General features: G+C 40.3%; 1 pseudogene; it reads right to left on the reverse strand.

Annotated features, from left to right (window-relative positions):
• Positions 1-10,651: 10,651 nt before the first annotated feature.
• Positions 10,652-14,423, reverse strand: LOC103274432 (annotated as a pseudogene).
• Positions 14,424-15,142: the final 719 nt, after the last annotated feature.

Below are 15,142 nucleotides of genomic sequence, written 5' to 3' on the forward strand. Positions count from 1 at the left end.
ATGGCATAGACCCGTGGCATATTTATCCAAACCACTAGATTCTGTGGCTCAGGGCTGACCGCCTTGTTTATGAGCCCTGACAGCCTCGACACTCCTGATAACAGAAGCTGATAGACTAACTATGGGACAAAACCTAACTATCAGGGTGCCTCATGCTGTGATCAATTTAATGAAATACAAGGGGCAATATTGGCTAACCAATGCTCGAATGGTCAAATATCAGGGAATGCTCTGTGAGCATTCGCCTAGAGGTGGTAAAGACCCTAAATTTGGCAACCTTGCTACCTATAGAGCCAGGACAGCCAGACCATGATTGTTCTGAAAAAATAAATGAAGTATTCTCTAACCACCCAGACTTAACAGACCAGCCCCTCAGGGATCCTGAAGTCGAATACTTCATGGACGGGAGCAGTTTCATACAGGAGAGGGAATGCTTTGAGGGCTATTCAGTGGTAACTTTAAACTCCATGGTTGAGGTGAAACCTCTGCCGAAAGGAACTTCAGCTCAGAAGGCCGAACTCATTGTGCTCACTCGAGCCCTCCAGCTAGCCACAGGCCTACACGCTAACATCTGTACAAACTCCAAGTAGGCTTTTACTACCTTGCATGTGCATGGGGCCTTATACAAGGAGAGAGGTTTAATCAATTCAGGGGGAAAAGACATAAAATATGGCAATGAAATTCTAGAGGTACTAGATGCTCTATGGGCACCAAAAGAGGTAGCAGTCATACATTGCAGAGGACATCAAAAGGGAAATATGATACCTGCCAAAGAAAATTGCAAAGTAAATCAAAAAGCAAAGACTGAGGTGGAAGGATCGCCGGAGCCCAGCAGGTCGAGGTTGCGGTGGCCAGGAGCGGCCTCTGCACTCCAGTCTGGGCAACAGAGTGAGACTCCAACTCAATAAAAACCCCAAAAACTTGAAGCAATAAGAGAAACTGTCAAAATGACTGCAATAACTGTGGCACTGCTTCCTAGCCCACTGACGAACAGGAGCCCTTGCTACACACCAAATGAGAAAACATGGTTTGAAACTGAAACGGGACACTACTTACAAGCCGGATGGTGGGAATTTCAAGATGGCTGAATAGCAATTCCAGAATCATTGACTCCAGCATTTGTCAGGCAGTTTCACCAAGGGACACACAACAGATGAACCACTCTTGAGAATACCTTCAGTAGGTACTTCTATGTCCCCCAACTCTCCAGTATAGCGCAAGTAGTCTGTGAACAGTAACTTGTGCTCAAAATAACCTATGGTAGGGACCCAAAGTCTCCCCAGAGTGCAGCATGTCGGGAGAGCACTCTTTGAAGATCTTATCATCGACTTTAGAGAACTCCCACACTGCTGAGGCTACAGATATCTCCTTGTTTTTGTGGGTACTTTCTTGGGATGGGTTGAGGCCTTCCCCAGAAGGAAAGAAAAAGCCACTGAGGTGTCCCATCTCCTGTTAAAAGAAATCATTCCCCAGTTTGGACTCCTGATCATTATTGGATTGGATAATGGACCGGCATTTGTAGCCAAGGTAGTACAGTTAATGACTAAAGGATTGCAAATCTAATGGAAGCTCCATACAGCCTATAGCCCACAAAGTTCAGGAAAAGTGGAGTGAATGAACTGGACCTTAAAATCATAACTAAATACGTAATGCCAAGAAACTCATTTAGGCTGGGTCCAGCTTCTGCCAATAGTCCTAAGGGTAAGGTCTAACCCCACCAAACAAACAGGTTTCTCGCCTTTTGAAATCCTTTATGCGCGGCCACCCCCTCTTGTTAAGGGCATACAGGGAGACTTAAAGAAGTTAGGAAATCTTACTCTAAAACAACAAATGCAAGTCTTAGGCTCAGCCTTAAATGCTATCCATTATCAAGTCAGAGAATGGTTACCAACTAATTTAACTACTGATGCCCATTCTTTTAAGACAGGTAATATGGTATGGGTAAAAGAATGAAAGGTACAGCCTCTAAAATCCCTCTGGAGGGGCCCATTTACTGTCCTTTGTCTACCCCAACTGCAGTCAAAGTAGCTGAAATAGTTCCCTGAATCCATTACAGCAGAGTTAAGCCTGCCTCCCAGGACTGGGAGTGCACCACAAACCCCTTGGGTCCTCTTAAGCTGACCCTCCGGAAAGTCACTGAGGCCGACGGAAAACCCGAAACGGATTCCCCAAGCCTTGCTCTAGCCACTCCGGGGCTGGCTAGTCTAGGCACGGCTAAATTTTGAGAATCCATCGGCTCTGTTTTAGTCACACACCAGATACTGACTGATCTATGCATGCAGAAGTTTAAGGATCCAGCGGAATCAGCACCTTGCTGATAAACCACTGTTTCACTTTGTCAAGTCTCTATATTCGCCAGTTGCTATACTGTTTGTCATGTTATTTGCTATAAGACTGACTTTATTTGCTATAGTATTGACAGAGTTGAACCCTACAAATTGAACATGTTGGGAAAAAGTCTCACTAGCATTTCTGTTCTGTCTTAAAATAGGAAGTTTTCTTGTGCTTTTATGTATTTCTGCCTAATTTGGGTGTCAATTGCTTCCCCCACACACCCAGCATGTAAATGTATAAAAACTATCTGGCCAGACGTAAAAGTCTTCCGCGGTTATTCATCCTAGCCAGAAATTTGTTATACTGACAAACATATTTGTACCCATAATGGCCAGCTATACTTTAGTGGATTATCAAAACAGAGCTACCAGTACACTAAAGCTTATATTATAGCTTTTAGCACCCTCAGAAGCACAAATTGGGTTTGTTGGGATCTCGTCCCTGCACGTAAAATCGAGAAACTGCTTAAAGAAGTTGTATAATTTATAACTCCCCTGGCTGCCCAACGGCTAAAGTTAACCCCCTTTCCTCAACCATGGAAAGTAGGCCAGAATCTGTTTATAAATTTGGCTGAAAACATAGCCTGGACACTTAGTGTCACCAACTGTTGGGTATGTGGAGGAGCCCTAATGACTGAAGAGTGGCCTTGGAAAGGAACTAGTCTTGATGCATACCAGCTCCTTCAATGGAAACATTCTGTAACTGTTAGAACAGACAACCTACCCCCAAAATGGATCCTCTCCTCAAAAGTAATTGGAAAAGCCTGTTTAAGCAGAGCTGGCTCTGCTTATATTCAATGGGTAGGAGAAACTCCTTGCAAAAGAATATTATACTGGAATTCAACCCTCTGAACCTGGTGGCCAACAAGACCTGCTTGGTATTGGGCACCTGCTTATGCAACTAAATCTTCTCAATGTACTATTGTCACCCAAACTATAAGTAACTGTACAGTACTATCCCCTGAGCAAGCTAACCCATTTCAAGGTATCCCTCTTATAAGTCAAAGCTAAGCCGGGCTCAGTGGCTCAGCCTGTAATCCCACGCCTTTGGGAGGCTGAGGTGAGTGGATTGCCTGAGCCCGCGGGTTCGAGACCCGCCTGGGCAGCGAGACCTCATCTCTACAATAAATAAAAAAATCAGCCGGGCGTGGTAGTGCATGCCTGTAATTCTGGCTACTTGGAAGGCCGAGATGGAAGGATCGCCGGAGCCCAGCAGGTTGAGGCTGCGGTGGCTGGGAGCGGCCACTGCATTCCAGTCTGGGCGACAGAGTGAGACTCCAACTCAAAAAAAAAAAAAGTCAAAGCTGGACAGACCTGTCCTCTGTAAATCCAGACCTCTAGGAAGCCCCTAAAGGGCTGTTTTGAATATGTGGAAAGGTTGCATACACCCAGCTCCCAGTGCTATGGAAAGGCACATGTATCATGGGAATAATCCAGTCAGAATTTTTCCTTCTGCCTAACCCAAAGGGCGATGAACTGGGCATCCCCCTTTATGAAAGCCTTAAAACATGGGATGCTTGATCTCTTAATCAAACTCTTAATATAGGAGGAACTCAGGTTTGGAAAGATGACAAATGACCACCCCAGAAAATTATAAATACTTATGACCCAGTCATGTGGGCACAAAGTGAAAATTGGGGTTACTGCACCCATATATATATATATATATGCTAAATTGCATTATCAGGTTACAAGCTGTCTTAGAAGTTATAACTAATCAAACAGCCATAGCTTTTGAACTTGCTGCTCAAAACAGCCCAAATGTGCACCGCCATTTATCAGAACCACCTAGCTTTGGACTACCTGCTAGCAGAAGAAGGAGGAGTATGTGATAAATTTAATAGCTCTGACTGTTGTTTGCAAATAGATGATAAGAGTAATGCTATAACTGATAGAGCCACCAATATTAGAAAGCTTGCCCATATCCCAGTACAAAAATGGCAAGGCATAACAATTGGCAATTGGTTTGAAAACATGTTCTCGGGTCTGGGAGGATTTAAGTACATTATTGGATCTGTAATCCTATTGTTGGAATCCTGTCTCACCCTCCCTTGCATAGTTCCAATAATTACGAACTCCATCTCTAAGTTTGTGGAAACAGTTGTTGAACAAAAAACTGTGGCCCACATGATGTTAATGCACCAAATTGAAGATGACGCTCTTAACCCGTGAAGAGTTGAGCATCAAAGGGGGGAATGTGGCGAGAGGGGCTAAAAGCAGTTAAAATTATTCCTTTTAAAAATCAACCTGCTAGACATGGGGTATGAGAAAATCAAATAGCCAAAGGTCGCTTTCCTGAAAATGCAAGATAGTAATCCACTCACAACCTTATCCTCACATCCTCTCTTTATGAAGTTATTGGTTTACAACCCATGCTTGTCATGTATACCCTGGAGACAACTTGTTCTTTGAACATCTGATTTTGCTAAATACAACTTGCAAATTCCAAAGAAGAATGTATAGCCATACAACCGGACTCCCCTCCCTTACCTAAACTAAGGCATAAAACCCTTCTCCTCTTTCTCTGAGTTGCTCAGTCCTGGAGCATTAGCCTGATGAGTCACACCAGCGCTAATAAACTGCTACTTCCTAAAATAGCCTTGGTGTCACAGTCTCTCTGTTTTCCTGCAACAATGTCTTTTTATTTATGTATTTATTTATTTTTGTTAAGAAATGAGGTCACCCTATGCTGCCTAGGCAGGTCTTGAACTGGCCTCAGGAGATCCTCCTGCCTCAGCCTCCCAAAGTGCTGGGATTACAGCTGTGAGCCATCACAAAATGCCCCAAAAATGTAAGTTCTAGGAATCATTTTTGAAAGAAGTACTTTGATGTACTTCAACTGGCAAGTTACTCTTAAGACCTGAAGACTAGGGAATTACAATATAAGAATTTAAAAGGAGATTCTCTCACTCAGTTTAGTAAATTCAGGATCTCCACATTCAGAAATCAGGCCGGTTGGGTACTCTCGGGTGATCCTGCAATCCTGAGGTCAACTTGCCCCTCAGAGCTCCCTTTAGCAGGACTGTATGTTTCTTCTGCTTTCTTTTTGCCATGTGATACATGGTGCATTTCTCAAGCTACATGCTTCACAGCATAGCTCAGATTAATTCCTTTCTGTGATTGATGACCAGGTAAAGCACTTACTGGTGCTCTTCTGTGCAGAACTTGCTACCAAGAAACTTGGTTGAATCACTGTGTCAACAAGAATTACATAACAGAAGCAAAGTTACATAAAAACCATAATGGCCATTTTCATTGTCAAACGAATTGGGCAATGGTTTTGTACATCCTGACTACTCCTATTGAATGAGTAATGGTTTTAAATATTGGCTCTTGAAAAACAAATGACTAAAGGGTGGTAATAGTGAGGAAGCCCATCCTCATATTGTTCACCATGCAGGGCATGAACCTAGATGCTGTCTGATGAACGCATGAGTTCACATGCATCCATCTGATCCAGGTGTTTGTGCTAAAGAAGGAAACTGGAGAAGTAGGTTTGTGTGGGTGCTTGGGAGAATGCAGAATGGGTAGGGATAAGGAGGAATGGGAATGGGAATGCATGATGTCTCTCCCATAACTCTTCTGCCTTATTAACTGATTTGAGCTCTTGAGAGAAAAAGAGGCTTCAGGCAGGGGTAAAGAGGCAGATGTCAAGAAGTTTGTGCCTGGCACAATGGCTCATGCCTGTAAGCCTGGCACTTTGGAAGGCTGAGGCGGGAGGATAGTTTGAGGCCAGGACCAGCCTGGGCAACCTAGTGAGACTGTCTCGACAAAAATTAGTGAATTAATTTATTAAATTTAAGCATTTTTTTTAAATAGGAAAAAAGGAGTTTGTGAGGTGTGGGGCCATCAGAACAATGTCTTCCTTGCCATGAAGCAAGGAAGAGCCACTTTCCACATCATTATGGTTTCTACTAAGTAAAAACTGCTGGGAAATAGTTGTGGTAGTGTGCACCTATAGTCCTATCTACTCTGGAGGCTGAGGCAGGAGGATTCCTTGAGGCCAGGAGTTTGAATCATCTGAGCAACATTAGGGAGACTTTATCCTCAAAAAAACAAATAAACAAACCCCATAGCACTTTAAAAACACTGCAGGAAAGGTCAATAATATTGACACTAAGATAAAATGTTTACATACAGTAAAATTCCACCATAATGCTACAGAGTCCCAAAATTAAGTATTTTAATATGAATGACATATTTCTGCAAGGTTAGAAAAATGAAAATAGTGGCTAGAGAAAGAATAGGAATTGTCTGCCAATTGTATCAAATGGAATTTGTTTGACTGGACCAAAGGAAGGTATAATGAAAGCACATTCTAATGGATGTCCCTGTATTGTAGGATGTCCTGTATTGTGAATTTTTGTCCCCACGTGTCAATATTTTCCAAAATCTTTATGGCAAGAATATAGTCATTTTCTCATTTAAATTTTTAAGTGTTAAAATAACCATAGGACATTTCATTTCACAGAAATGAGATAAAAATATTTGAAGGTGCCCTGATTAAACAAATCATCTAAATAGATTTAACTTAGGAACTTTAAATTGGCTATTGTATGCTTTGAAGCAAAATATATTTCAGATCAAGCCTTTTCACTTTGAATAAACACTTTAATGAACGGTGCCATTCATGTCATTTTTGTAATTTGTGTTGTTACATTGTTTTCTCAACGCCTCTTCATGGCCAAGAGCAACAGCTGGATTTAAGAATCATACAGGAAGCATTTTCAAAGCATTCATGGCTGCTTAATGCCCCACTATCACTTTTTTTCAACCTGATCTTATCTGGACTGGAATTTGAAACACCTTCCCAAAAGACTATTTTCCCTGGCCTGCATTGTTAAAAGCCACCAGACTACATAGGAAAGTTAAAATTTCAAACCCCAGCCTTCATGATGTGACCACCTATGCCGTCTATCATCTACTTATATCTTTCTCAGTAAACCCTCTGCTGGCCTACACCACAAGGTCTGTTTTTCTTGCTTTTTCTTTGTTTTTCCATAGCTTATCCTTGTCCTGTCTTCTTCTCCCAATCAACCTGTTGTTCAAGGTTCAGTTCTAGATTTAAGTCAGATATGCTCAACAGGCATACTGAGGGCCTAGTTAAAAAATGAATCACCATGCTCAGTAAGGTAATGAGAAAGTTTGTGGCTACTGCCCTGGAGGAAGAACTCACTATCTGGTGGTGGGATTTAGGTAAATGCACAAACTACTACAATGCCAGACAGTAATACTGAGTGCCATTCAGCAAGAACAAGTCCTATGAGGTTCTGTTCTTACCCTTTCCTGAATTACTGTTGCATTTATTATTTATGCCACTCATTTTGGCCCTCAGTTATCTATCTCATGTGTTTTAGGTGTGTGTCCTCTTCTTATATTTCTTAAAATCAGAGTAAGTCTTTGTGACATTTTATTTTTTTAATTCTATCCCCCCCTTCCTCCCTCCCTTTCTTCCTTCTATCTTTTTTGAATCAGGGTCTCACTCTGTCACCCAGGTTGGAGTGTGGTGGCATGACCTTGGCTCACTGTAACCTCCATCTCCTGGGTTCAGGCAATCCTTCTGCCTCAGCCTCCTGGGACTACAGGTGTGCACCACCATATCTGGCTAATTTTTTTAGTTTCACTCCGTTGCCCAGACTGGTCTTTAATTCCTGGGCTCAAGCAATCTTCCTGCCTCAGTCTCCCAAAGTGCTGGGATTACAGGCATGAGCCACCAGGCCTTATTTTGTTTCCTCCCAGAGCAGCCCCAAGCAGCGGGTTACCTGAGTGGTATGTAACTGAATTCCAGCTTGACTGGATCATCCAACATGAATGAGGGTAATGCAGTGGCTCCACCAGGGAATGAATTTAGATACCCTCCAAAACAGAGATTCCACTAAGCCTTTCTACATAAACAATCAGCTAAGTAAAAGGCATAACCTCGCTCTGTAATCTCTGAGACCGGTCCCAGCTCTTCCTCTCAACAAAATTGCATCACTAACTCCACATTTGGAAATTCTGGTGCCCCCAAGAGAATGACAGTGTCATTCTGCCTTTGATCCATTACGCTTTCCATACAATACCACCTGTTGACTAGGATTTGAGACCTAGGCGCTCACTTGTGTTTACTTCCCTTGCCTTTACTTTACTCTCCTTTCTTCTTCTGATCAGTGACACATAGCAGTTCATGTATGTAGTTTCTAGAACCAAATTACATAGTTTCAAATCTTTGCCACACTGGGCAAGTGAATTTATATCTCTGTGCCTTTGTTTCCTTTTCTGTATAATTGTAGTAATAATAGTATTTTATGGGTGTTCTATAAGTACCATGAGTTAACAGATTCAAAGTCATTTGACCAATACCTGTAATATATTTCACAAGGGCTGTCTTGATCTAGTTTTGAAATCATACCCCAAAACTCTCAATTCCCCTTGGACAGCAGTTCGCTAAGCTCCTCCCCCACTGTCCCCAACTACTTCCCTTATCAGTTTCAGGTTCTGCTTTTAGCACCCTTGGGTTACTATCCAATACTCAGTTGCCAGAGGCCCCCAGAGACCCAACACCCAAGGCAGCCTTTTCTTCATTGAGCCTGTGGAATCATTCAAAATACCCAATCCCCAGGAAGCCACAAAACCTAGATAACCAACTAGCCATACAAATGCTTGTCGTACAACTCTGACTTGCTGTTACCCTGACCCCAGGTGCAATCTGTGGTGTGACCTTCTCTCGTCTGGAGCTGTAGTAATAAAAATTTCTGCCTCTCATCTATCTTAGTGTCACGGTTATTGTTTCTGGTTATCCAAAGAATCTATAACTGTATCTAATATCATATAATGTTGAAGCAATCTGTTATGTGTAAGCACTTGATAAATGTTACCTTTTTAAAAGATCTTTCTAGTTCCAATTTCTGTAAAATTTTGTGCACATAAATGTGGTAAGACTAGCCAGGCTCGGTGGCTCAGCCTGTAATCCCATGCCTTTGGGAGGCTGAGGTGAGTGGATTGCCTGAGCCTGGGGGTTCGAGACCCGTCTGGGCAGCGAGACCTCATCTCTACAATAAATCAAAAAATCAGCCGGGCGTGGTAGTGCGCACCTGTAATTCCGGCTACTTGGAAGGCTGAGGCAGAAGACTCGCCAGAGTCCAGCAGGTCGAGGCTGCGGTGGCTGGGAGCAGCCACTGCACTCCAGTCTGGGCGACAGAGTGAGACTCCAAATCAAAAAAAAAAAAAAAATTGTGGTAAGACTTTCTGACAATAAATCATACTTCATGACACAATTCTTTTTAAACTTTCAAACTAACCGTTTTACTAAGACTAATTAAAGAAAGGACATTTTCAGTTTTAATTTAGTATGGCTTTTTTGTATTCCAATACACAAACTGGAATATACCACAGTAGAAAATATAGTTTATATATACAAAATGCAGTTTATTATTTAGATAATTAAATTTAGATATTTAAATTCTTAAAACCTTTGTATTGTGGAAAACTTTAATCCAGAACGAGATTGGAATAAAACCACATGCACCCATTACCCGCTTCAATTACTTGGCCAATATTCATCTATACCCCATATCCTCCTTCTAAACGATAGAGGTTCTTTTATCTTTAAAAATATGTATATATGTATAATTTATATATATACTTGCATATAATATACATTAATTATATATCTTTATACATAATTTATGTAAATATAATTTTTTTTTGAGTAGAGGTTTCTGTTGCCCAGGCTGGAGTGCAGTGGCATGATCACAGCTCACCATAGCCTTGACCTCCTGGGCTTGGGATTCTTCCACCTCAGCCTCCTAAGTAGCTGGGACTACAGGCGTGCCACCATGTCTGACTGTTTTTTGTGTTTTGTTTGTTTTTGTATGTTGCTCAGGTTGGTCTCGAATTCCTGGGCTCAAGCGGTCCTCCTTTGTTGGTCTCCCAAAGTGTTGGGATTAAAAGTGTGACCTACTGTACGTGGCTTCTTTTTTTTTTTCTTAATATAAAATCTAGTTTTACCTTTTAAAAGATTTTATAAGTCTGTCAACCTCAAATATATATAGGTGAATTATTTTTTCCTCTCTTCCATTAGATGAGGCTTACTCAATGTGTCGACCCCATCAGAAAAAAAAGTAAAAAATATATTTCACAAATATTCTCTATATTTCTTTCTCTATATTACTCAACTTAGTTCTGAAATTTTATTTTTATGAATACTTTAGCACCACTGCTAGTGGTAGCACTGTGTTGTTGGCTGCTTATGGCTATAATTTTACAAGTCTGCTTTACTTTTGCTAGCTCCCTTGTTCAGTTCCAAGGTCCAAATCTTATAAATGGAGAAATAAAGGTTAACTGGGCTGCCAAAATGTACCCTGCAGAGCTCTGTGACAAGCCAGAGAAAAAGTATAGCCTCAAGCTACATCCCGTGGAAATGCAGTTCTGACATGGTTTAAATACCCAAGTCTTCCTAGCATCTCAAGCTCAGGAACCTGTGATTCATATGTCTCTAATTTGCAGTGGTTCTGTATCCATACAGAGCTTCTTCAGGTTTTTCAATAAGTGCTGGTGAAATACGTTGACCCATTTTGATGCCTGTGGAAGATATGCTGGGTTTTATAGGTTTGAATTTCTCAAGTTACTCTTCTTTTAAAAAAAAAATGTTTAATTTTAAAGATGTGGGGTACAATTTAGGGTTAGGTATACAAATGTTCATTATGCAGATACCCGTGTTGATGAGGTGTGCCTCTCCTCCCCTGGCAGCTTCCCACTACTGCCAATCCCTATCTCATAGGATTACTATAGTTGTTCAAGGTCCTTCAAGTTGCTTTTCTAATTGGGTGGATCTATCTTTATGCTGAGCAAAAAGCAGAGCAACTGGGAGATCAGAGCTCATCTAAAAAGGCCTACTTATTCTTTCTTTACAGAATCTGTTGGAAGTTGTTCTTCCTTTTGTGTAGACAGTCGTCTTTGTTCATTTTCCCGTCGTTCTACTTCTAAAGCATCTTCCAATTCTTCTTATTCTCAAGTCAGCTTTAACTTATTTTTCTGAATAACATCATTGTTTTTCTTATAGTATTATCTCCATTTTCTTTTTGGTGTTGTCCAAATCCACGTTGTCGGTCAAGTTGAAAATAATGTCTTCCACTTCTTCTAGGAAGTCATTATATTCTCTTAGACTAGGAAAGTCTTCTTCTCTTTTACTGTATGTCATTAGCACTTTTTTTTTTTCAAATCTCAACCTCCTTTTCAACAGTGGGATCTTCAATGAGTTGTACTCTGAAGTTGCTTTTTCTAGGTGGAGTACCAACACTCACGACAGTTTCCAAATCCTCTCACAAACAGTACATATACACATCTTTCTATTTTTTTTCTATTTTTAAAAAATTTTTAAAATGTAGGAGACAATTCAGGGTCAGGTATACAAATGGTCATGCAGGTACCCTTGTTGATAAGGTGTTTCCCCCTTCCTCCCTCTTCTGGCAGTTTCCCACTACTGCCAATCCCTTTCTTATAGTATTATGATAATCATTCAAGGTCCACTTATGTTTGTTTCTCTTTGTTTCTGTGATAGATCACTGAGTATTATAGACTCTTAAGTCCATGCAAGTTGCAGTTCATAATTTTGTCCTTCTTTATGGCTGTGCAATAGTCCATCATCTACACATCTTTCATAACTTCCCCACCAGCCTGGTCCGTAGGACTCTTTTCTAAAAATATAATAACAATATCATTATTATGTATTAAAAATACACAACAATTTCTTTTTTAAATAAATAAAAACTTTTTTTTGTAGAGATGGGATCTTACTATGTTGCCCAGACTAGTCTCTAGTTTCTGGCTTCAAGTGATTCTCTTGCTTTGGTCTCCCAAAGTATTGGGATTACAGGTTTGAGCCACCAGGCCTGGCTGACAATACTTTCTCATTGGCAACTACCTAGTTAGTTTCCAAATTTCCCCAATTATCTTATAGAGTTTTTTCTTTTTATTTGATTTCTTCAGATCAGGAGCCAAACAGAGAGGCCACAAATTCCATTTCATTAACATGTGTGTTAAGTAACTTTTAATCTGTCATTTTCCCTTCCTTTTTTTTCTTACTGTTTATTTGTTGAAACCAGATTGTTGTTCTGTGGAGTTTACATATTCTGACTTTTGCTGATTAGATCTCTGCTGGGTCATTTTTGTTTTGTTTTTTTAAACAGCATTGCCAAGATATAACTGGCATACAATAAACTGTGTATTTTAAAGTGTATAATTTGATATGTTTTGACATATGTAACCACACATGAAACCATTATCACAATCAAGATAAAAAATCTGTCACTCTGAAAACTTTCTGTTTCCCTTAGTAATCCCTCCCTTTGGCCTCTCCCGTCTTGAATCATTCATCTACTTTCTGTTTCTGTAATTTGCTTTTTCTAGAATTTTATGTAATTATCCATTATGTATTTATTTTGCCTGGCTGCTTTCCTTTAGCATAAATACTTTGAGATTCACCCATGTTGCTATTTTTTTATTGCTGATTACTATTCCATTAGATGGATATACTACAATTTGTTTATCCATTGTTTATTTATGGTTATTTGGGTTATTTTCTTTCTTTCTTTCTATTACAAATAAATGTCTGTGAACATTTTTATGTAAGTCTTTGTATGGACATCGGCTGTCATTTTTCTTGGAAAATTACCTAGAAGTGGAATTACTGAGTTATATAATAGGTATATATTTAGCTTTTTAAGAATCTGGCAAACTGACAGAACCTGCAAACTTTGTTAAGAATATAAAATTTAACAAAATTTTTTTAAAAACTTCCAAACTGATTATCAAACTGGTTGTATCATTTAATATTTCTACCAGCAGAGAATTAATGACTCTAATCAGCAATGTCCAACTTTTTGGCTTCCCTGGGCCGTATCAAGTAAAGATAAACTGTCTTGGGCTGCACATAAGTTATGATATAGCTAGTGTATATACATAATAAGACTTCTTTTATTTTTAATTTTTTTATTACAAAGTTAGAAAAAGGAGAACAATATAAAACTAGTGGGAAATTTGACCTTGTTTTTGTAAAAGTAATCTATCAATGTCTAGTTCCATAGAAGCGGTTGCAATTCTAAGTGAGTTTTCAAGGTGCTCGTCAGAAATGTTTGTGTAAATTTTGCTCTTCCTGTGCTTCATAATTAAAAACAACTGCTCACAAATATAGGTGCTGCAAAAAAGCGATGTCGTGAATATGGCATGATTGTGAACTTCAAAAATGGAACTACACATGGGGTCACAAGAAAATAAATGCTAAAAAACACATGATGTTAAAAGATTTTGTGGGGCCGCATTATTAGTTGTCCTGGGCTGCATGGGGCCTGTGAACCACAGGTTGAACATGCCTGCTCTACATATTTGCCAATACTTTTTATGGTCAGTCTTTAATTGTAGCTATTCTCATAGGTGTGTAGTGGTATTTCTTCATTGTTTTAATTCGCAGTCCCTGATTATATGATGTGGAGCATCTTTTCATATGCTTCTTTGCTAGCTATATATCACGGATGAGGTGTTTTAGGTTAAAATCCCAGCAGGGCCTCCAAAATGTTAGGTCAGGCCCCATGGTCTGCAATCCCATGCCACGTGAAAGATGCAAAGAATTGTACAGAAATTAGACTGGAAAATATAGTTTATTCGGAAAATTAATTAGGGAGAGAGAGAATGGGGGAAGAGAGAGAGAGGATATTCAAGATGGGGCCAAGATGGGGTGGGAGTCAAAGATGGGGGAGGGGTCCAAAACTGGGAAAACAATGTTGACCATAGCTAAAAGAGCCACGTGACCAGACCAGAGTTTTAGCAAAGCAATGGCAAATGGCTGCCTAAGGTTTAATGCTTTTAAACCTTCCCTTTGATGGGAGCAAGTCTTTTTTCTTTTTTTTTTATTAAATGAAATAGGTTTTAAGTATAAAATTAAATAACCCACTCAGGAGGTGAAGTTATGTAGAATTTTGCTGAGTTGGAAGCAGGTCGTATCGGGTGGTGGTCTTTTTCATGTCATCACGAAGGGGACAAGCAAGCCCAGGTACTGACGTCAGGTGATGGATGGCAGGCAGATGGGTGGGTTAGTCACACGATTGCTGCCATGTTGATGGGTCTGGGTCATGAAGGTCATGAAGGGCTTAGGTTAACTTGTTTACAAAACAAGCTGGGGAGGGGGTTGTAAAACAAGTATCGATATCTACTTCTGAGGAACAGGTTCTGTCCTTGAATAGAATGAACAAACAGTTAGAAAAACACGATAGCCGGAATCGGTGGCTCAGCCTGTAATCCCGCGCCTTTGGGAGGCTGAGGTGAGTGGATTGCCTGAGCCCGCGGGGCGAGACCTCATCTCTACAATAAATCAAAAAATCAGCCGGGCGTGGTAGCGCCTGCCTGTAATTCCGGCTACTCGGAAGGCTGAGGGGGAAGGATCGCCGGAGCCCAGCAAGGTCGAGGCTGCGGTGGCTGGGAGCGGCCACTGCACTCCAGTCTGGGCGACAGAGTGAGACTCCAACTCAAAAAAAAAAAAAAAAAGAAAAACATGATAAAGCTAAGCAATGTTAAAATGGCTGCCTTTTGGTTATATTGTCTTTATCTTATGTCCTTTCAAGGTGTCTGATAAGGTCTTTGGCCCATTTTGAAACTGGGTTGTTTAATTTTTTATGTAGAGTTTTAAGGGTTCTTTGTATAGTATCTTGGATAACAGGCCTTTATCAAATGTGTTTTTGGCAAATATTTTCCCTAGTCTGTATCTCATCTTCTCATTCTCATTGTCTTTTGCAGTACAGAAGATTTTAGTTTTAATAAAGTGCAGTTTATCAATT

This window comes from Carlito syrichta, unplaced genomic scaffold (assembly GCF_000164805.1).
Source record: "Carlito syrichta isolate Samal-C Ts95f unplaced genomic scaffold, Tarsius_syrichta-2.0.1 Scaffold314772, whole genome shotgun sequence".
Lineage (NCBI taxonomy): Eukaryota > Metazoa > Chordata > Mammalia > Primates > Tarsiidae > Carlito > Carlito syrichta.